Genomic DNA, 19884 nt, shown 5'->3' on the forward strand with positions numbered 1-19884 from the left:
AGTAACTCAGTTTTTGGAATACAACTGTCGCGTGGTGCACCGCGACATCCAGGCAGCCCGGAGTTTCTGAAAAAAAAATTTCTCCGATTTTCACGAAACTACTTTTCATCAACTTGAAGTGGGCTAAAAATCCATCCCTGAAAATAAAAATTCTCTGAGTAGTGTGGAAATGCTGATCCTTACCCTACCTGGGGTGTCCACTGAGCATTTCCACGAACTCTATCTGAAGTTCTCTGGGCATGGGATTTTGACATGTTACCCAAACCAAAAGGAATGAGTGGGAAACAATCAAGACAACAGATAGAAGCACTTGCATTTGAATGAGTTTCAAGCATGCTTGGGTACTCGTGTGATCTGAGTAACTCAGTTTTGGAATACAACTGTCGCGTGGTGCACCGCGACATCTAGGCACCCCGGAGTTTCTGAAAAAAATTTTTCTCCGATTTTCACGAAACTACTTTTCATCAACTTGAATTGGGCTAAAAATCCATCCCTGAAAATAAAAATTCTCTGAGTAGTGTGGAAATGCTGATAATTACCCTACCTGGGGTGTCCACTGAGCATTTCCGCGAACTCTAGTTGAAGTTCTCTAGGCATGGGATTTTGACATGTTACCCAAACCAAAAGGAATGAGTGGGAAACAATCAAGACAACAGCTAGAAGCCCTTGCATTTGAATGAGTTTCAAGCATGCTTGGGTACTCGTGTGATCTGAGAGACTCAGTTTTGGAATACAACTGTCGCGTGGTGCACCGCGACATCCAGGCACCCCGGAGTTTCTGAAAAAAGATTTTCTCCGATTTTCACGAAACCACTTTTCTTCAACTTGAATTGGGCTAAAAATCCATCCCTGAAAATAAAAATTCTCTGAGTAGTGTGGAAATGCTGATCCTTACCCTACCTGGGGTGTCCACTGAGCATTTCCACGAACTCTATCTGAAGTTCTCTGGGCATGGGATTTTGACATGTTACCCAAACCAAAAGGAATGAGTGGGAAACAATCAAGACAACAGATAGAAGCACTTGGATTTGAATGAGTTTCAAGCATGCTTGGGTACTCGTGTGATCTGAGTGACTCAGTTTTGGAATACAACTGTCGCGTAGTGCACCGCGACATCCAGGCACCCCGGAGTTTCTGAAAAAAAATTTTCTCCGATTTTCACGAAACTACTTTTCATCAACTTGAAGTGGGCTAAAAATCCATCCCTGAAAATAAAAATTCTCTGAGTAGTGTGGAAATGCTGATCCTTACCCTACCTGGGGTGTCCACTGAGCATTTCCACGAACTCTAGTTGAAGTTTTCTAGGCATGGGATTTTGACATGTTACCCAAACCAAAAGGAATGAGTGGGAAACAATCAAGACAACAGATAGAAGCACTTGCATTTGAATGAGTTTCAAGCATGCTTGGGTACTCGTGTGATCTGAGAGACTCAGTTTTGGAATACAACTGTCGCGTGGTGCACCGCGACATCCAGGCACCCCGGAGTTTCTGAAAAAAAATTTTCTCCGATTTTCACGAAACTACTTTTCATCAACTTGAATTGGGCTAAAAATCCATCCCTGAAAATAAAAATTCTCTGAGTAGTGTGGAAATGCTGATAATTACCCTACCTGGGGTGTCCACTGAGCATTTCCGCGAACTCTAGTTGAAGTTCTCTAGGCATGGGATTTTGACATGTTACCCAAACCAAAAGGAATGAGTGGGATACAATCAAGACAACAGATAGAAGCACTTGCATTTGAATGAGTTTCAAGCATGCTTGGGTACTCGTGTGATCTGAGAGACTCAGTTTTGGAATACAACTGTCGCGTGGTGCACCGCGACATCCAGGCACCCCGGAGTTTCTGAAAAAAAATTTTCTCCGATTTTCACGAAACTACTTTTCATCAACTTGAATTGGGCTAAAAATCCATCCCTGAAAATAAAAATTCTCTGAGTAGTGTGGAAATGCTGATAATTACCCTACCTGGGGTGTCCACTGAGCATTTCCACGAACTCTATCTGAAGTTCTCTGGGCATGGGATTTTGACATGTTACCCAAACCAAAAGGAATGAGTGGGAAACAATCAAGACAACAGATAGAAGCACTTGCATTTGAATGAGTTTCAAGCATGCTTGGGTACTCGTGTGATCTGAGTGACTCAGTTTTGGAATACAACTGTCGCGTGGTGCACCACGACATCAAGGCACCCCGGAGTTTCTGAAAAAAAATTTTCTGCTCTTTTCACGAAACCACTTTTCTTCAACTTGAATTGGGCTAAAAATCCATCCCTGAAAATAAAAATTCTCTGAGTACTGTGGAAATGCTGATCCTTACCCTACCTGGGGTGTCCACTGAGCATTTCCGCGAACTCTAGTTGAAGTTTTCTGGGCATGGGATTTTGACATGTTACCCAAACCAAAAGGAATGAGTGGGAAACAATCAAGACAACAGATAGAAGCACTTGCATTTGAATGAGTTTCAAGCATGCTTGGGTACTCGTGTGATCTGAGTAACTCAGTTTTTGGAATACAACTGTCGCGTGGTGCACCGCGACATCCAGGCACCCCGGAGTTTCTGAAAAAAAATTTTCTCCGATTTTCACGAAACTACTTTTCATCAACTTGAAGTGGGCTAAAAATCCATCCCTGAAAATAAAAATTCTCTGAGTAGTGTGGAAATGCTGATCCTTACCCTACCTGGGGTGTCCACTGAGCATTTCCACGAACTCTATCTGAAGTTCTCTGGGCATGGGATTTTGACATGTTACCCAAACCAAAAGGAATGAGTGGGAAACAATCAAGACAACAGATAGAAGCACTTGCATTTGAATGAGTTTCAAGCATGCTTGGGTACTCGTGTGATCTGAGTAACTCAGTTTTGGAATACAACTGTCGCGTGGTGCACCGCGACATCTAGGCACCCCGGAGTTTCTGAAAAAAAATTTTCTCCGATTTTCACGAAACTACTTTTCATCAACTTGAATTGGGCTAAAAATCCATCCCTGAAAATAAAAATTCTCTGAGTAGTGTGGAAATGCTGATAATTACCCTACCTGGGGTGTCCACTGAGCATTTCCGCGAACTCTAGTTGAAGTTCTCTAGGCATGGGATTTTGACATGTTACCCAAACCAAAAGGAATGAGTGGGAAACAATCAAGACAACAGATAGAAGCCCTTGCATTTGAATGAGTTTCAAGCATGCTTGGGTACTCGTGTGATCTGAGAGACTCAGTTTTGGAATACAACTGTCGCGTGGTGCACCGCGACATCCAGGCACCCCGGAGTTTCTGAAAAAAGATTTTCTCCGATTTTCACGAAACCACTTTTCTTCAACTTGAATTGGGCTAAAAATCCATCCCTGAAAATAAAAATTCTCTGAGTAGTGTGGAAATGCTGATCCTTACCCTACCTGGGGTGTCCACTGAGCATTTCCACGAACTCTATCTGAAGTTCTCTGGGCATGGGATTTTGACATGTTACCCAAACCAAAAGGAATGAGTGGGAAACAATCAAGACAACAGATAGAAGCACTTGCATTTGAATGAGTTTCAAGCATGCTTGGGTACTCGTGTGATCTGAGTGACTCAGTTTTGGAATACAACTGTCGCGTAGTGCACCGCGACATCCAGGCACCCCGGAGTTTCTGAAAAAAAATTTTCTCCGATTTTCACGAAACTACTTTTCATCAACTTGAAGTGGGCTAAAAATCCATCCCTGAAAATAAAAATTCTCTGAGTAGTGTGGAAATGCTGATCCTTACCCTACCTGGGGTGTCCACTGAGCATTTCCACGAACTCTAGTTGAAGTTTTCTAGGCATGGGATTTTGACATGTTACCCAAACCAAAAGGAATGAGTGGGAAACAATCAAGACAACAGATAGAAGCACTTGCATTTGAATGAGTTTCAAGCATGCTTGGGTACTCGTGTGATCTGAGAGACTCAGTTTTGGAATACAACTGTCGCGTGGTGCACCGCGACATCCAGGCACCCCGGAGTTTCTGAAAAAAAATTTTCTCCGATTTTCACGAAACTACTTTTCATCAACTTGAATTGGGCTAAAAATCCATCCCTGAAAATAAAAATTCTCTGAGTAGTGTGGAAATGCTGATAATTACCCTACCTGGGGTGTCCACTGAGCATTTCCGCGAACTCTAGTTGAAGTTCTCTAGGCATGGGATTTTGACATGTTACCCAAACCAAAAGGAATGAGTGGGATACAATCAAGACAACAGATAGAAGCACTTGCATTTGAATGAGTTTCAAGCATGCTTGGGTACTCGTGTGATCTGAGAGACTCAGTTTTGGAATACAACTGTCGCGTGGTGCACCGCGACATCCAGGCACCCCGGAGTTTCTGAAAAAAAATTTTCTCCGATTTTCACGAAACTACTTTTCATCAACTTGAATTGGGCTAAAAATCCATCCCTGAAAATAAAAATTCTCTGAGTAGTGTGGAAATGCTGATAATTACCCTACCTGGGGTGTCCACTGAGCATTTCCACGAACTCTATCTGAAGTTCTCTGGGCATGGGATTTTGACATGTTACCCAAACCAAAAGGAATGAGTGGGAAACAATCAAGACAACAGATAGAAGCACTTGCATTTGAATGAGTTTCAAGCATGCTTGGGTACTCGTGTGATCTGAGTGACTCAGTTTTGGAATACAACTGTCGCGTGGTGCACCACGACATCCAGGCACCCCGGAGTTTCTGAAAAAAAATTTTCTCCGATTTTCACGAAACTACTTTTCATCAACTTGAATTGGGCTAAAAATCCATCCCTGAAAATAAAAATTCTCTGAGTAGTGTGGAAATGCTAATCCTTACCCTACCTGGGGTGTCCACTGAGCATTTCCACGAACTCTATCTGAAGTTCTCTGGGCATGGGATTTTGACATGTTACCCAAACCAAAAGGAATGAGTGGGAAACAATCAAGACAACAGATAGAAGCACTTGCATTTGAATGAGTTTCAAGCATGCTTGGGTACTCGTGTGATCTGAGTGACTCAGTTTTGGAATACAACTGTCGCGTGGTGCACCGCGACATCCAGGCACCCCGGAGTTTCTGAAAAAAAATTTTCTCCGATTTTCACGAAACTACTTTTCATCAACTTGAAGTGGGCTAAAAATCCATCCCTGAAAATAAAAATTCTCTGAGTAGTGTGGAAATGCTGATCCTTACCCTACCTGGGGTGTCCACTGAGCATTTCCACGAACTCTATCTGAAGTTCTCTGGGCATGGGATTTTGACATGTTACCCAAACCAAAAGGAATGAGTGGGAAACAATCAAGACAACAGATAGAAGCACTTGCATTTGAATGAGTTTCAAGCATGCTTGGGTACTCGTGTGATCTGAGTGACTCAGTTTTGGAATACAACTGTCGCGTGGTGCATCACGACATCCAGGCACCCCGGAGTTTCTGAAAAAAAATTTTCTGCTCTTTTCACGAAACCACTTTTCTTCAACTTGAATTGGGCTAAAAATCCATCCCTGAAAATAAAAATTCTCTGAGTACTGTGGAAATGCTGATCCTTACCCTACCTGGGGTGTCCACTGAGCATTTCCGCGAACTCTAGTTGAAGTTTTCTGGGCATGGGATTTTGACATGTTACCCAAACCAAAAGGAATGAGTGGGAAACAATCAAGACAACAGATAGAAGCACTTGCATTTGAATGAGTTTCAAGCATGCTTGGGTACTCGTGTGATCTGAGAGACTCAGTTTTGGAATACAACTGTCGCGTGGTGCAACGCGACATCCAGGCACCCCGGAGTTTCTGAAAAAAAATTTTCTCCGATTTTCACGAAACTACTTTTCATCAACTTGAATTGGGCTAAAAATCCATCCCTGAAAATAAAAATTCTCTGTGTAGTGTGGAAATGCTGATCCTTACCCTACCTGGGGTGTCCACTGAGCATTTCCACGAACTCTATCTGAAGTTCTCTGGGCATGGGATTTTGACATGTTACCCAAACCAAAAGGAATGAGTGGGAAACAATCAAGACAACAGATAGAAGCACTTGCATTTGAATGAGTTTCAAGCATGCTTGGGTACTCGTGTGATCTGAGTAACTCAGTTTTGGAATACAACTGTCGCGTGGTGCACCGCGACATCCAGGCACCCCGGAGTTTCTGAAAAAAAATTTTCTCCGATTTTCACGAAACTACTTTTCATCAACTTGAATTGGGCTAAAAATCCATCCCTGAAAATAAAAATTCTCTGAGTAGTGTGGAAATGCTGATAATTACCCTACCTGGGGTGTCCACTGAGCATTTCCGCGAACTCTAGTTGAAGTTCTCTAGGCATGGGATTTTGACATGTTACCCAAACCAAAAGGAATGAGTGGGAAACAATCAAGACAACAGATAGAAGCACTTGCATTTGAATGAGTTTCAAGCATGCTTGGGTACTCGTGTGATCTGACTGACTCAGTTTTGGAATACAACTGTCGCGTGGTGCACCACGACATCCAGGCACCCCGGAGTTTCTGAAAAAAAATTTTCTCCGATTTTCACGAAACTACTTTTCATCAACTTGAATTGGGCTAAAAATCCATCCCTGAAAATAAAAATTCTCTGAGTAGTGTGGAAATGCTAATCCTTACCCTACCTGGGGTGTCCACTGAGCATTTCCACGAACTCTATCTGAAGTTCTCTGGGCATGGGATTTTGACATGTTACCCAAACCAAAAGGAATGAGTGGGAAACAATCAAGACAACAGATAGAAGCACTTGCATTTGAATGAGTTTCAAGCATGTTTGGGTACTCGTGTGATCTGAGTGACTCAGTTTTGGAATACAACTGTCGCGTGGTGCACCGCGACATCCAGGCACCCCGGAGTTTCTGAAAAAAAATTTTCTCCGATTTTCACGAAACTACTTTTCATCAACTTGAATTGGGCTAAAAATCCATCCCTGAAAATGAAAATTCTCTGAGTAGTGTGGAAATGCTGATAATTACCCTACCTGGGGTGTCCACTGAGCATTTCCGCGAACTCTAGTTGAAGTTCTCTAGGCATGGGATTTTGACATGTTACCCAAACCAAAAGGAATGAGTGGGAAACAATCAAGACAACAGATAGAAGCACTTGCATTTGAATGAGTTTCAAGCATGCTTGGGTACTCGTGTGATCTGAGTGACTCAGTTTTGGAATACAACTGTCGCGTGGTGCACCACGACATCCAGGCACCCCGGAGTTTCTGAAAAAAAATTTTCTCCGATTTTCACGAAACTACTTTTCATCAACTTGAAGTGGGCTAAAAATCCATCCCTGAAAATAAAAATTCTCTGAGTAGTGTGGAAATGCTGATCCTTACCCTACCTGGGGTGTCCACTGAGCATTTCCACGAACTCTAGTTGAAGTTTTCTAGGCATGGGATTTTGACATGTTACCCAAACCAAAAGGAATGAGTGGGAAACAATCAAGACAACAGATAGAAGCACTTGCATTTGAATGAGTTTCAAGCATGCTTGGGTACTCGTGTGATCTGAGAGACTCAGTTTTGGAATACAACTGTCGCGTGGTGCACCGCGACATCCAGGCACCCCGGAGTTTCTGAAAAAAAATTTTCTCCGATTTTCACGAAACTACTTTTCATCAACTTGAATTGGGCTAAAAATCCATCCCTGAAAATAAAAATTCTCTGAGTAGTGTGGAAATGCTGATAATTACCCTACCTGGGGTGTCCACTGAGCATTTCCGCGAACTCTAGTTGAAGTTCTCTAGGCATGGGATTTTGACATGTTACCCAAACCAAAAGGAATGAGTGGGATACAATCAAGACAACAGATAGAAGCACTTGCATTTGAATGAGTTTCAAGCATGCTTGGGTACTCGTGTGATCTGAGAGACTCAGTTTTGGAATACAACTGTCGCGTGGTGCACCGCGACATCCAGGCACCCCGGAGTTTCTGAAAAAACATTTTCTCCGATTTTCACGAAACTACTTTTCATCAACTTGAAGTGGGCTAAAAATCCATCCCTGAAAATAAAAATTCTCTGAGTAGTGTGGAAATGCTGATCCTTACCCTACCTGGGGTGTCCACTGAGCATTTCCACGAACTCTATCTGAAGTTCTCTGGGCATGGGATTTTGACATGTTACCCAAACCAAAAGGAATGAGTGGGAAACAATCAAGACAACAGATAGAAGCACTTGCATTTGAATGAGTTTCAAGCATGCTTGGGTACTCGTGTGATCTGAGTAACTCAGTTTTGGAATACAACTGTCGCGTGGTGCACCGCGACATCTAGGCACCCCGGAGTTTCTGAAAAAAAATTTTCTCCGATTTTCACGAAACTACTTTTCATCAACTTGAATTGGGCTAAAAATCCATCCCTGAAAATAAAAATTCTCTGAGTAGTGTGGAAATGCTGATAATTACCCTACCTGGGGTGTCCACTGAGCATTTCCTCGAACTCTAGATGAAGTTCTCTAGGCATGGGATTTTGACATGTTACCCAAACCAAAAGGAATGAGTGGGAAACAATCAAGACAACAGATAGAAGCACTTGCATTTGAATGAGTTTCAAGCATGCTTGGGTACTCGTGTGATCTGAGAGACTCAGTTTTGGAATACAACTGTCGCGTGGTGCACCGCGACATCCAGGCACCCCGGAGTTTCTGAAAAAAAATTTTCTCCGATTTTCACGAAACTACTTTTCATCAACTTGAATTGGGCTAAAAATCCATCCCTGAAAATAAAAATTCTCTGAGTAGTGTGGAAATGCTGATCCTTACCCTACCTGGGGTGTCCACTGAGCATTTCCACGAACTCTATCTGAAGTTCTCTGGGCATGGGATTTTGACATGTTACCCAAACCAAAAGGAATGAGTGGGAAACAATCAAGACAACAGATAGAAGCACTTGCATTTGAATGAGTTCCAAGCATGCTTGGGTACTCGTGTGATCTGAGTAACTCAGTTTTTGGAATACAACTGTCGCGTGGTGCACCGCGACATCCAGGCACCCCGGAGTTTCTGAAAAAAAATTTTCTCCGATTTTCACGAAACTACTTTTCATCAACTTGAATTGGGCTAAAAATCCATCCCTGAAAATAAAAATTCTCTGAGTAGTGTGGAAATGCTGATAATTACCCTACCTGGGGTGTCCACTGAGCATTTCCGCGAACTCTAGTTGAAGTTCTCTAGGCATGGGATTTTGACATGTTACCCAAACCAAAAGGAATGAGTGGGATACAATCAAGACAATAGATAGAAGCACTTGCATTTGAATGAGTTTCAAGCATGCTTGGGTACTCGTGTGATCTGAGAGACTCAGTTTTGGAATACAACTGTCGCGTGGTGCACCGCGACATCCAGGCACCCCGGAGTTTCTGAAAAAAGATTTTCTCCGATTTTCACGAAACTACTTTTCATCAACTTGAATTGGGCTAAAAATCCATCCCTGAAAATAAAAATTCTCTGAGTAGTGTGGAAATGCTGATCCTTACCCTACCTGGGGTGTCCACTGAGCATTTCCACGAACTCTATCTGAAGTTCTCTGGGCATGGGATTTTGACATGTTACCCAAACCAAAAGGAATGAGTGGGAAACAATCAAGACAACAGATAGAAGCACTTGCATTTGAATGAGTTTCAAGCATGCTTGGGTACTCGTGTGATCTGAGTAACTCAGTTTTGGAATACAACTGTCGCGTGGTGCACCGCGACATCCAGGCACCCCGGAGTTTCTGAAAAAAAATTTTCTCCGATTTTCACGAAACTACTTTTCATCAACTTGAATTGGGCTAAAAATCCATCCCTGAAAATGAAAATTCTCTGAGTAGTGTGGAAATGCTGATAATTACCCTACCTGGGGTGTCCACTGAGCATTTCCACGAACTCTATCTGAAGTTCTCTGGGCATGGGATTTTGACATGTTACCCAAACCAAAAGGAATGAGTGGGAAACAATCAAGACAACAGATAGAAGCACTTGCATTTGAATGAGTTTCAAGCATGCTTGGGTACTCGTGTGATCTGAGTAACTCAGTTTTGGAATACAACTGTCGCGTGGTGCACCGCGACATCTAGGCACCCCGGAGTTTCTGAAAAAAAATTTTCTCCGATTTTCACGAAACTACTTTTCATCAACTTGAATTGGGCTAAAAATCCATCCCTGAAAATGAAAATTCTCTGAGTAGTGTGGAAATGCTGATCCTTACCCTACCTGGGGTGTCCACTGAGCATTTCCACGAACTCTATCTGAAGTTCTCTGGGCATGGGATTTTGACATGTTACCCAAACCAAAAGGAATGAGTGGGAAACAATCAAGACAACAGATAGAAGCACTTGCATTTGAATGAGTTTCAAGCATGCTTGGGTACTCGTGTGATCTGAGTGACTCAGTTTTGGAATACAACTGTCGCGTGGTGCATCACGACATCCAGGCACCCCGGAGTTTCTGAAAAAAAATTTTCTGCTCTTTTCACGAAACCACTTTTCTTCAACTTGAATTGGGCTAAAAATCCATCCCTGAAAATAAAAATTCTCTGAGTACTGTGGAAATGCTGATCCTTACCCTACCTGGGGTGTCCACTGAGCATTTCCGCGAACTCTAGTTGAAGTTTTCTGGGCATGGGATTTTGACATGTTACCCAAACCAAAAGGAATGAGTGGGAAACAATCAAGACAACAGATAGAAGCACTTGCATTTGAATGAGTTTCAAGCATGCTTGGGTACTCGTGTGATCTGAGAGACTCAGTTTTGGAATACAACTGTCGCGTGGTGCAACGCGACATCCAGGCACCCCGGAGTTTCTGAAAAAAAATTTTCTCCGATTTTCACGAAACTACTTTTCATCAACTTGAATTGGGCTAAAAATCCATCCCTGAAAATAAAAATTCTCTGAGTAGTGTGGAAATGCTGATCCTTACCCTACCTGGGGTGTCCACTGAGCATTTCCACGAACTCTATCTGAAGTTCTCTGGGCATGGGATTTTGACATGTTACCCAAACCAAAAGGAATGAGTGGGAAACAATCAAGACAACAGATAGAAGCACTTGCATTTGAATGAGTTTCAAGCATGCTTGGGTACTCGTGTGATCTGAGTAACTCAGTTTTGGAATACAACTGTCGCGTGGTGCACCGCGACATCCAGGCACCCCGGAGTTTCTGAAAAAAAATTTTCTCCGATTTTCACGAAACTACTTTTCATCAACTTGAATTGGGCTAAAAATCCATCCCTGAAAATAAAAATTCTCTGAGTAGTGTGGAAATGCTGATAATTACCCTACCTGGGGTGTCCACTGAGCATTTCCGCGAACTCTAGTTGAAGTTCTCTAGGCATGGGATTTTGACATGTTACCCAAACCAAAAGGAATGAGTGGGAAACAATCAAGACAACAGATAGAAGCACTTGCATTTGAATGAGTTTCAAGCATGCTTGGGTACTCGTGTGATCTGACTGACTCAGTTTTGGAATACAACTGTCGCGTGGTGCACCACGACATCCAGGCACCCCGGAGTTTCTGAAAAAAAAATTTCTCCGATTTTCACGAAACTACTTTTCATCAACTTGAATTGGGCTAAAAATCCATCCCTGAAAATAAAAATTCTCTGAGTAGTGTGGAAATGCTAATCCTTACCCTACCTGGGGTGTCCACTGAGCATTTCCACGAACTCTATCTGAAGTTCTCTGGGCATGGGATTTTGACATGTTACCCAAACCAAAAGGAATGAGTGGGAAACAATCAAGACAACAGATAGAAGCACTTGCATTTGAATGAGTTTCAAGCATGTTTGGGTACTCGTGTGATCTGAGTGACTCAGTTTTGGAATACAACTGTCGCGTGGTGCACCGCGACATCCAGGCACCCCGGAGTTTCTGAAAAAAAAATTTTCTCCGATTTTCACGAAACTACTTTTCATCAACTTGAATTGGGCTAAAAATCCATCCCTGAAAATGAAAATTCTCTGAGTAGTGTGGAAATGCTGATAATTACCCTACCTGGGGTGTCCACTGAGCATTTCCGCGAACTCTAGTTGAAGTTCTCTAGGCATGGGATTTTGACATGTTACCCAAACCAAAAGGAATGAGTGGGAAACAATCAAGACAACAGATAGAAGCACTTGCATTTGAATGAGTTTCAAGCATGCTTGGGTACTCGTGTGATCTGAGTGATTCAGTTTTGGAATACAACTGTCGCGTGGTGCACCACGACATCCAGGCACCCCGGAGTTTCTGAAAAAAAATTTTCTCCGATTTTCACGAAACTACTTTTCATCAACTTGAAGTGGGCTAAAAATCCATCCCTGAAAATAAAAATTCTCTGAGTAGTGTGGAAATGCTGATCCTTACCCTACCTGGGGTGTCCACTGAGCATTTCCACGAACTCTAGTTGAAGTTTTCTAGGCATGGGATTTTGACATGTTACCCAAACCAAAAGGAATGAGTGGGAAACAATCAAGACAACAGATAGAAGCACTTGCATTTGAATGAGTTTCAAGCATGCTTGGGTACTCGTGTGATCTGAGAGACTCAGTTTTGGAATACAACTGTCGCGTGGTGCACCGCGACATCCAGGCACCCCGGAGTTTCTGAAAAAAAATTTTCTCCGATTTTCACGAAACTACTTTTCATCAACTTGAATTGGGCTAAAAATCCATCCCTGAAAATAAAAATTCTCTGAGTAGTGTGGAAATGCTGATAATTACCCTACCTGGGGTGTCCACTGAGCATTTCCGCGAACTCTAGTTGAAGTTCTCTAGGCATGGGATTTTGACATGTTACCCAAACCAAAAGGAATGAGTGGGATACAATCAAGACAACAGATAGAAGCACTTGCATTTGAATGAGTTTCAAGCATGCTTGGGTACTCGTGTGATCTGAGAGACTCAGTTTTGGAATACAACTGTCGCGTGGTGCACCGCGACATCCAGGCACCCCGGAGTTTCTGAAAAAACATTTTCTCCGATTTTCACGAAACTACTTTTCATCAACTTGAAGTGGGCTAAAAATCCATCCCTGAAAATAAAAATTCTCTGAGTAGTGTGGAAATGCTGATCCTTACCCTACCTGGGGTGTCCACTGAGCATTTCCACGAACTCTATCTGAAGTTCTCTGGGCATGGGATTTTGACATGTTACCCAAACCAAAAGGAATGAGTGGGAAACAATCAAGACAACAGATAGAAGCACTTGCATTTGAATGAGTTTCAAGCATGCTTGGGTACTCGTGTGATCTGAGTAACTCAGTTTTGGAATACAACTGTCGCGTGGTGCACCGCGACATCTAGGCACCCCGGAGTTTCTGAAAAAAAATTTTCTCCGATTTTCACGAAACTACTTTTCATCAACTTGAATTGGGCTAAAAATCCATCCCTGAAAATAAAAATTCTCTGAGTAGTGTGGAAATGCTGATAATTACCCTACCTGGGGTGTCCACTGAGCATTTCCTCGAACTCTAGATGAAGTTCTCTAGGCATGGGATTTTGACATGTTACCCAAACCAAAAGGAATGAGTGGGAAACAATCAAGACAACAGATAGAAGCACTTGCATTTGAATGAGTTTCAAGCATGCTTGGGTACTCGTGTGATCTGAGAGACTCAGTTTTGGAATACAACTGTCGCGTGGTGCACCGCGACATCCAGGCACCCCGGAGTTTCTGAAAAAAGATTTTCTCCGATTTTCACGAAACTACTTTTCATCAACTTGAATTGGGCTAAAAATCCATCCCTGAAAATAAAAATTCTCTGAGTAGTGTGGAAATGCTGATCCTTACCCTACCTGGGGTGTCCACTGAGCATTTCCACGAACTCTATCTGAAGTTCTCTGGGCATGGGATTTTGACATGTTACCCAAACCAAAAGGAATGAGTGGGAAACAATCAAGACAACAGATAGAAGCACTTGCATTTGAATGAGTTTCAATCATGCTTGGGTACTCGTGTGATCTGAGTGACTCAGTTTTGGAATACAACTGTCGCGTGGTGCACCACGACATCCAGGCACCCCGGAGTTTCTGAAAAAAAAATTTCTGCGCTTTTCACGAAACCACTTTTCTTCAACTTGAATTGGGCTAAAAATCCATCCCTGAAAATAAAAATTCTCTGAGTACTGTGGAAATGCTGATCCTTACCCTACCTGGGGTGTCCACTGAGCATTTCCGCGAACTCTAGTTGAAGTTTTCTAGGCATGGGATTTTGACATGTTACCCAAACCAAAAGGAATGAGTGGGAAACAATCAAGACAACAGATAGAAGCACTTGCATTTGAATGAGTTTCAAGCATGCTTGGGTACTCGTGTGATCTGAGAGACTCAGTTTTGGAATACAACTGTCGCGTGGTGCACCGCGACATCCAGGCACCCCGGAGTTTCTGAAAAAAAATTTTCTCCGATTTTCACGAAACTACTTTTCATCAACTTGAATTGGGCTAAAAATCCATCCCTGAAAATAAAAATTCTCTGAGTAGTGTGGAAATGCTGATCCTTACCCTACCTGGGGTGTCCACTGAGCATTTCCACGAACTCTATCTGAAGTTCTCTGGGCATGGGATTTTGACATGTTACCCAAACCAAAAGGAATGAGTGGGAAACAATCAAGACAACAGATAGAAGCACTTGCATTTGAATGAGTTCCAAGCATGCTTGGGTACTCGTGTGATCTGAGTAACTCAGTTTTTGGAATACAACTGTCGCGTGGTGCACCGCGACATCCAGGCACCCCGGAGTTTCTGAAAAAAAATTTTCTCCGATTTTCACGAAACTACTTTTCATCAACTTGAATTGGGCTAAAAATCCATCCCTGAAAATAAAAATTCTCTGAGTAGTGTGGAAATGCTGATAATTACCCTACCTGGGGTGTCCACTGAGCATTTCCGCGAACTCTAGTTGAAGTTCTCTAGGCATGGGATTTTGACATGTTACCCAAACCAAAAGGAATGAGTGGGATACAATCAAGACAATAGATAGAAGCACTTGCATTTGAATGAGTTTCAAGCATGCTTGGGTACTCGTGTGATCTGAGAGACTCAGTTTTGGAATACAACTGTCGCGTGGTGCACCGCGACATCCAGGCACCCCGGAGTTTCTGAAAAAAGATTTTCTCCGATTTTCACGAAACTACTTTTCATCAACTTGAATTGGGCTAAAAATCCATCCCTGAAAATAAAAATTCTCTGAGTAGTGTGGAAATGCTGATCCTTACCCTACCTGGGGTGTCCACTGAGCATTTCCACGAACTCTATCTGAAGTTCTCTGGGCATGGGATTTTGACATGTTACCCAAACCAAAAGGAATGAGTGGGAAACAATCAAGACAACAGATAGAAGCACTTGCATTTGAATGAGTTTCAAGCATGCTTGGGTACTCGTGTGATCTGAGTAACTCAGTTTTGGAATACAACTGTCGCGTGGTGCACCGCGACATCCAGGCACCCCGGAGTTTCTGAAAAAAAATTTTCTCCGATTTTCACGAAACTACTTTTCATCAACTTGAATTGGGCTAAAAATCCATCCCTGAAAATGAAAATTCTCTGAGTAGTGTGGAAATGCTGATAATTACCCTACCTGGGGTGTCCACTGAGCATTTCCACGAACTCTATCTGAAGTTCTCTGGGCATGGGATTTTGACATGTTACCCAAACCAAAAGGAATGAGTGGGAAACAATCAAGACAACAGATAGAAGCACTTGCATTTGAATGAGTTTCAAGCATGCTTGGGTACTCGTGTGATCTGAGTAACTCAGTTTTGGAATACAACTGTCGCGTGGTGCACCGCGACATCTAGGCACCCCGGAGTTTCTGAAAAAAAATTTTCTCCGATTTTCACGAAACTACTTTTCATCAACTTGAATTGGGCTAAAAATCCATCCCTGAAAATAAAAATTCTCTGAGTAGTGTGGAAATGCTGATAATTACCCTACCTGGGGTGTCCACTGAGCATTTCCTCGAACTCTAGATGAAGTTCTCTAGGCATGGGATTTTGACATGTTACCCAAACCAAAAGGAATGAGTGGGAAACAATCAAGACAACAGATAGAAGCACTTGCATTTGAATGAGTTTCAAGCATGCTTGGGTACTCGTGTGATCTGAGAGACTCAGTTTTGGAATACAACTGTCGCGTGGTGCACCGCGACATCCAGGCACCCCGGAGTTTCTGAAAAAAGATTTTCTCCGATTTTCACGAAACTACTTTTCATCAACTTGAATTGGGCTAAAAATCCATCCCTGAAAATAAAAATTCTCTGAGTAGTGTGGAAATGCTGATCCTTACCCTACCTGGGGTGTCCACTGAGCATTTCCACGAACTCTATCTGAAGTTCTCTGGGCATGGGATTTTGACATGTTACCCAAACCAAAAGGAATGAGTGGGAAACAATCAAGACAACAGATAGAAGCACTTGCATTTGAATGAGTTTCAAGCATGCTTGGGTACTCGTGTGATCTGAGTGACTCAGTTTTGGAATACAACTGTCGCGTGGTGCACCACGACATCCAGGCACCCCGGAGTTTCTGAAAAAAAATTTTCTGCGCTTTTCACGAAACCACTTTTCTTCAACTTGAATTGGGCTAAAAATCCATCCCTGAAAATAAAAATTCTCTGAGTACTGTGGAAATGCTGATCCTTACCCTACCTGGGGTGTCCACTGAGCATTTCCGCGAACTCTAGTTGAAGTTTTCTAGGCATGGGATTTTGACATGTTACCCAAACCAAAAGGAATGAGTGGGAAACAATCAAGACAACAGATAGAAGCACTTGCATTTGAATGAGTTTCAAGCATGCTTGGGTACTCGTGTGATCTGAGAGACTCAGTTTTGGAATACAACTGTCGCGTGGTGCACCGCGACATCCAGGCACCCCGGAGTTTCTGAAAAAAAATTTTCTCCGATTTTCACGAAACTACTTTTCATCAACTTGAATTGGGCTAAAAATCCATCCCTGAAAATAAAAATTCTCTGAGTAGTGTGGAAATGCTGATCCTTACCCTACCTGGGGTGTCCACTGAGCATTTCCACGAACTCTATCTGAAGTTCTCTGGGCATGGGATTTTGACATGTTACCCAAACCAAAAGGAATGAGTGGGAAACAATCAAGACAACAGATAGAAGCACTTGCATTTGAATGAGTTTCAAGCATGCTTGGGTACTCGTGTGATCTGAGTAACTCAGTTTTTGGAATACAACTGTCGCGTGGTGCACCGCGACATCCAGGCACCCCGGAGTTTCTGAAAAAAAATTTTCTCCGATTTTCACGAAACTACTTTTCGTCAACTTGAATTGGGCTAAAAATCCATCCCTGAAAATAAAAATTCTCTGAGTAGTGTGGAAATGCTGATAATTACCCTACCTGGGGTGTCCACTGAGCATTTCCGCGAACTCTAGTTGAAGTTCTCTAGGCATGGGATTTTGACATGTTACCCAAACCAAAAGGAATGAGTGGGATACAATCAAGACAATAGATAGAAGCACTTGCATTTGAATGAGTTTCAAGCATGCTTGGGTACTCGTGTGATCTGAGAGACTCAGTTTTGGAATACAACTGTCGCGTGGTGCACCACGACATCCAGGCACCCCGGAGTTTCTGAAAAAAAATTTTCTCCGATTTTCACGAAACTACTTTTCATCAACTTGAATTGGGCTAAAAATCCATCCCTGAAAATAAAAATTCTCTGAGTAGTGTGGAAATGCTAATCCTTACCCTACCTGGGGTGTCCACTGAGCATTTCCACGAACTCTATCTGAAGTTCTCTGGGCATGGGATTTTGACATGTTACCCAAACCAAAAGGAATGAGTGGGAAACAATCAAGACAACAGATAGAAGCACTTGCATTTGAATGAGTTTCAAGCATGTTTGGGTACTCGTGTGATCTGAGTGACTCAGTTTTGGAATACAACTGTCGCGTGGTGCACCGCGACATCCAGGCACCCCGGAGTTTCTGAAAAAAAATTTTCTCCGATTTTCACGAAACTACTTTTCATCAACTTGAATTGGGCTAAAAATCCATCCCTGAAAATGAAAATTCTCTGAGTAGTGTGGAAATGGTGATAATTACCCTACCTGGGGTGTCCACTGAGCATTTCCGCGAACTCTAGTTGAAGTTCTCTAGGCATGGGATTTTGACATGTTACCCAAACCAAAAGGAATGAGTGGGAAACAATCAAGACAACAGATAGAAGCACTTGCATTTGAATGAGTTTCAAGCATGCTTGGGTACTCGTGTGATCTGAGTGACTCAGTTTTGGAATACAACTGTCGCGTGGTGCACCACGACATCCAGGCACCCCGGAGTTTCTGAAAAAAAATTTTCTCCGATTTTCACGAAACTACTTTTCATCAACTTGAAGTGGGCTAAAAATCCATCCCTGAAAATAAAAATTCTCTGAGTAGTGTGGAAATGCTGATCCTTACCCTATCTGGGGTGTCCACTGAGCATTTCCACGAACTCTAGTTGAAGTTTTCTAGGCATGGGATTTTGACATGTTACCCAAACCAAAAGGAATGAGTGGGAAACAATCAAGACAACAGATAGAAGCACTTGCATTTGAATGAGTTTCAAGCATGCTTGGGTACTCGTGTGATCTGAGAGACTCAGTTTTGGAATACAACTGTCGCGTGGTGCACCGCGACATCCAGGCACCCCGGAGTTTCTGAAAAAAAATTTTCTCCGATTTTCACGAAACTACTTTTCATCAACTTGAATTGGGCTAAAAATCCATCCCTGAAAATAAAAATTCTCTGAGTAGTGTGGAAATGCTGATAATTACCCTACCTGGGGTGTCCACTGAGCATTTCCGCGAACTCTAGTTGAAGTTCTCTAGGCATGGGATTTTGACATGTTACCCAAACCAAAAGGAATGAGTGGGATACAATCAAGACAACAGATAGAAGCAGTTGCATTTGAATGAGTTTCAAGCATGCTTGGGTACTCGTGTGATCTGAGAGACTCAGTTTTGGAATACAACTGTCGCGTGGTGCACCGCGACATCCAGGCACCCCGGAGTTTCTGAAAAAACATTTTCTCCGATTTTCACGAAACTACTTTTCATCAACTTGAAGTGGGCTAAAAATCCATCCCTGAAAATAAAAATTCTCTGAGTAGTGTGGAAATGCTGATCCTTACCCTACCTGGGGTGTCCACTGAGCATTTCCACGAACTCTATCTGAAGTTCTCTGGGCATGGGATTTTGACATGTTACCCAAACCAAAAGGAATGAGTGGGAAACAATCAAGACAACAGATAGAAGCACTTGCATTTGAATGAGTTTCAAGCATGCTTGGGTACTCGTGTGATCTGAGTAACTCAGTTTTGGAATACAACTGTCGCGTGGTGCACCGCGACATCTAGGCACCCCAGAGTTTCTGAAAAAAAATTTTCTCCGATTTTCACGAAACTACTTTTCATCAACTTGAATTGGGCTAAAAATCCATCCCTGAAAATAAAAATTCTCTGAGTAGTGTGGAAATGCTGATAATTACCCTACCTGGGGTGTCCACTGAGCATTTCCTCGAACTCTAGATGAAGTTCTCTAGGCATGGGATTTTGACATGTTACCCAAACCAAAAGGAATGAGTGGGAAACAATCAAGACAACAGATAGAAGCACTTGCATTTGAATGAGTTTCAAGCATGCTTGGGTACTCGTGTGATCTGAGAGACTCAGTTTTGGAATACAACTGTCGCGTGGTGCACCGCGACATCCAGGCACCCCGGAGTTTCTGAAAAAAGATTTTCTCCGATTTTCACGAAACTACTTTTCATCAACTTGAATTGGGCTAAAAATCCATCCCTGAAAATAAAAATTCTCTGAGTAGTGTGGAAATGCTGATCCTTACCCTACCTGGGGTGTCCACTGAGCATTTCCACGAACTCTATCTGAAGTTCTCTGGGCATGGGATTTTGACATGTTACCCAAACCAAAAGGAATGAGTGGGAAACAATCAAGACAACA

This window comes from Lepisosteus platostomus, chromosome 9 (assembly GCF_059453375.1).
Source record: "Lepisosteus platostomus isolate fLepPlt1 chromosome 9, fLepPlt1.hap1, whole genome shotgun sequence".
Taxonomy (NCBI): Eukaryota; Metazoa; Chordata; class Actinopteri; order Semionotiformes; family Lepisosteidae; genus Lepisosteus; species Lepisosteus platostomus.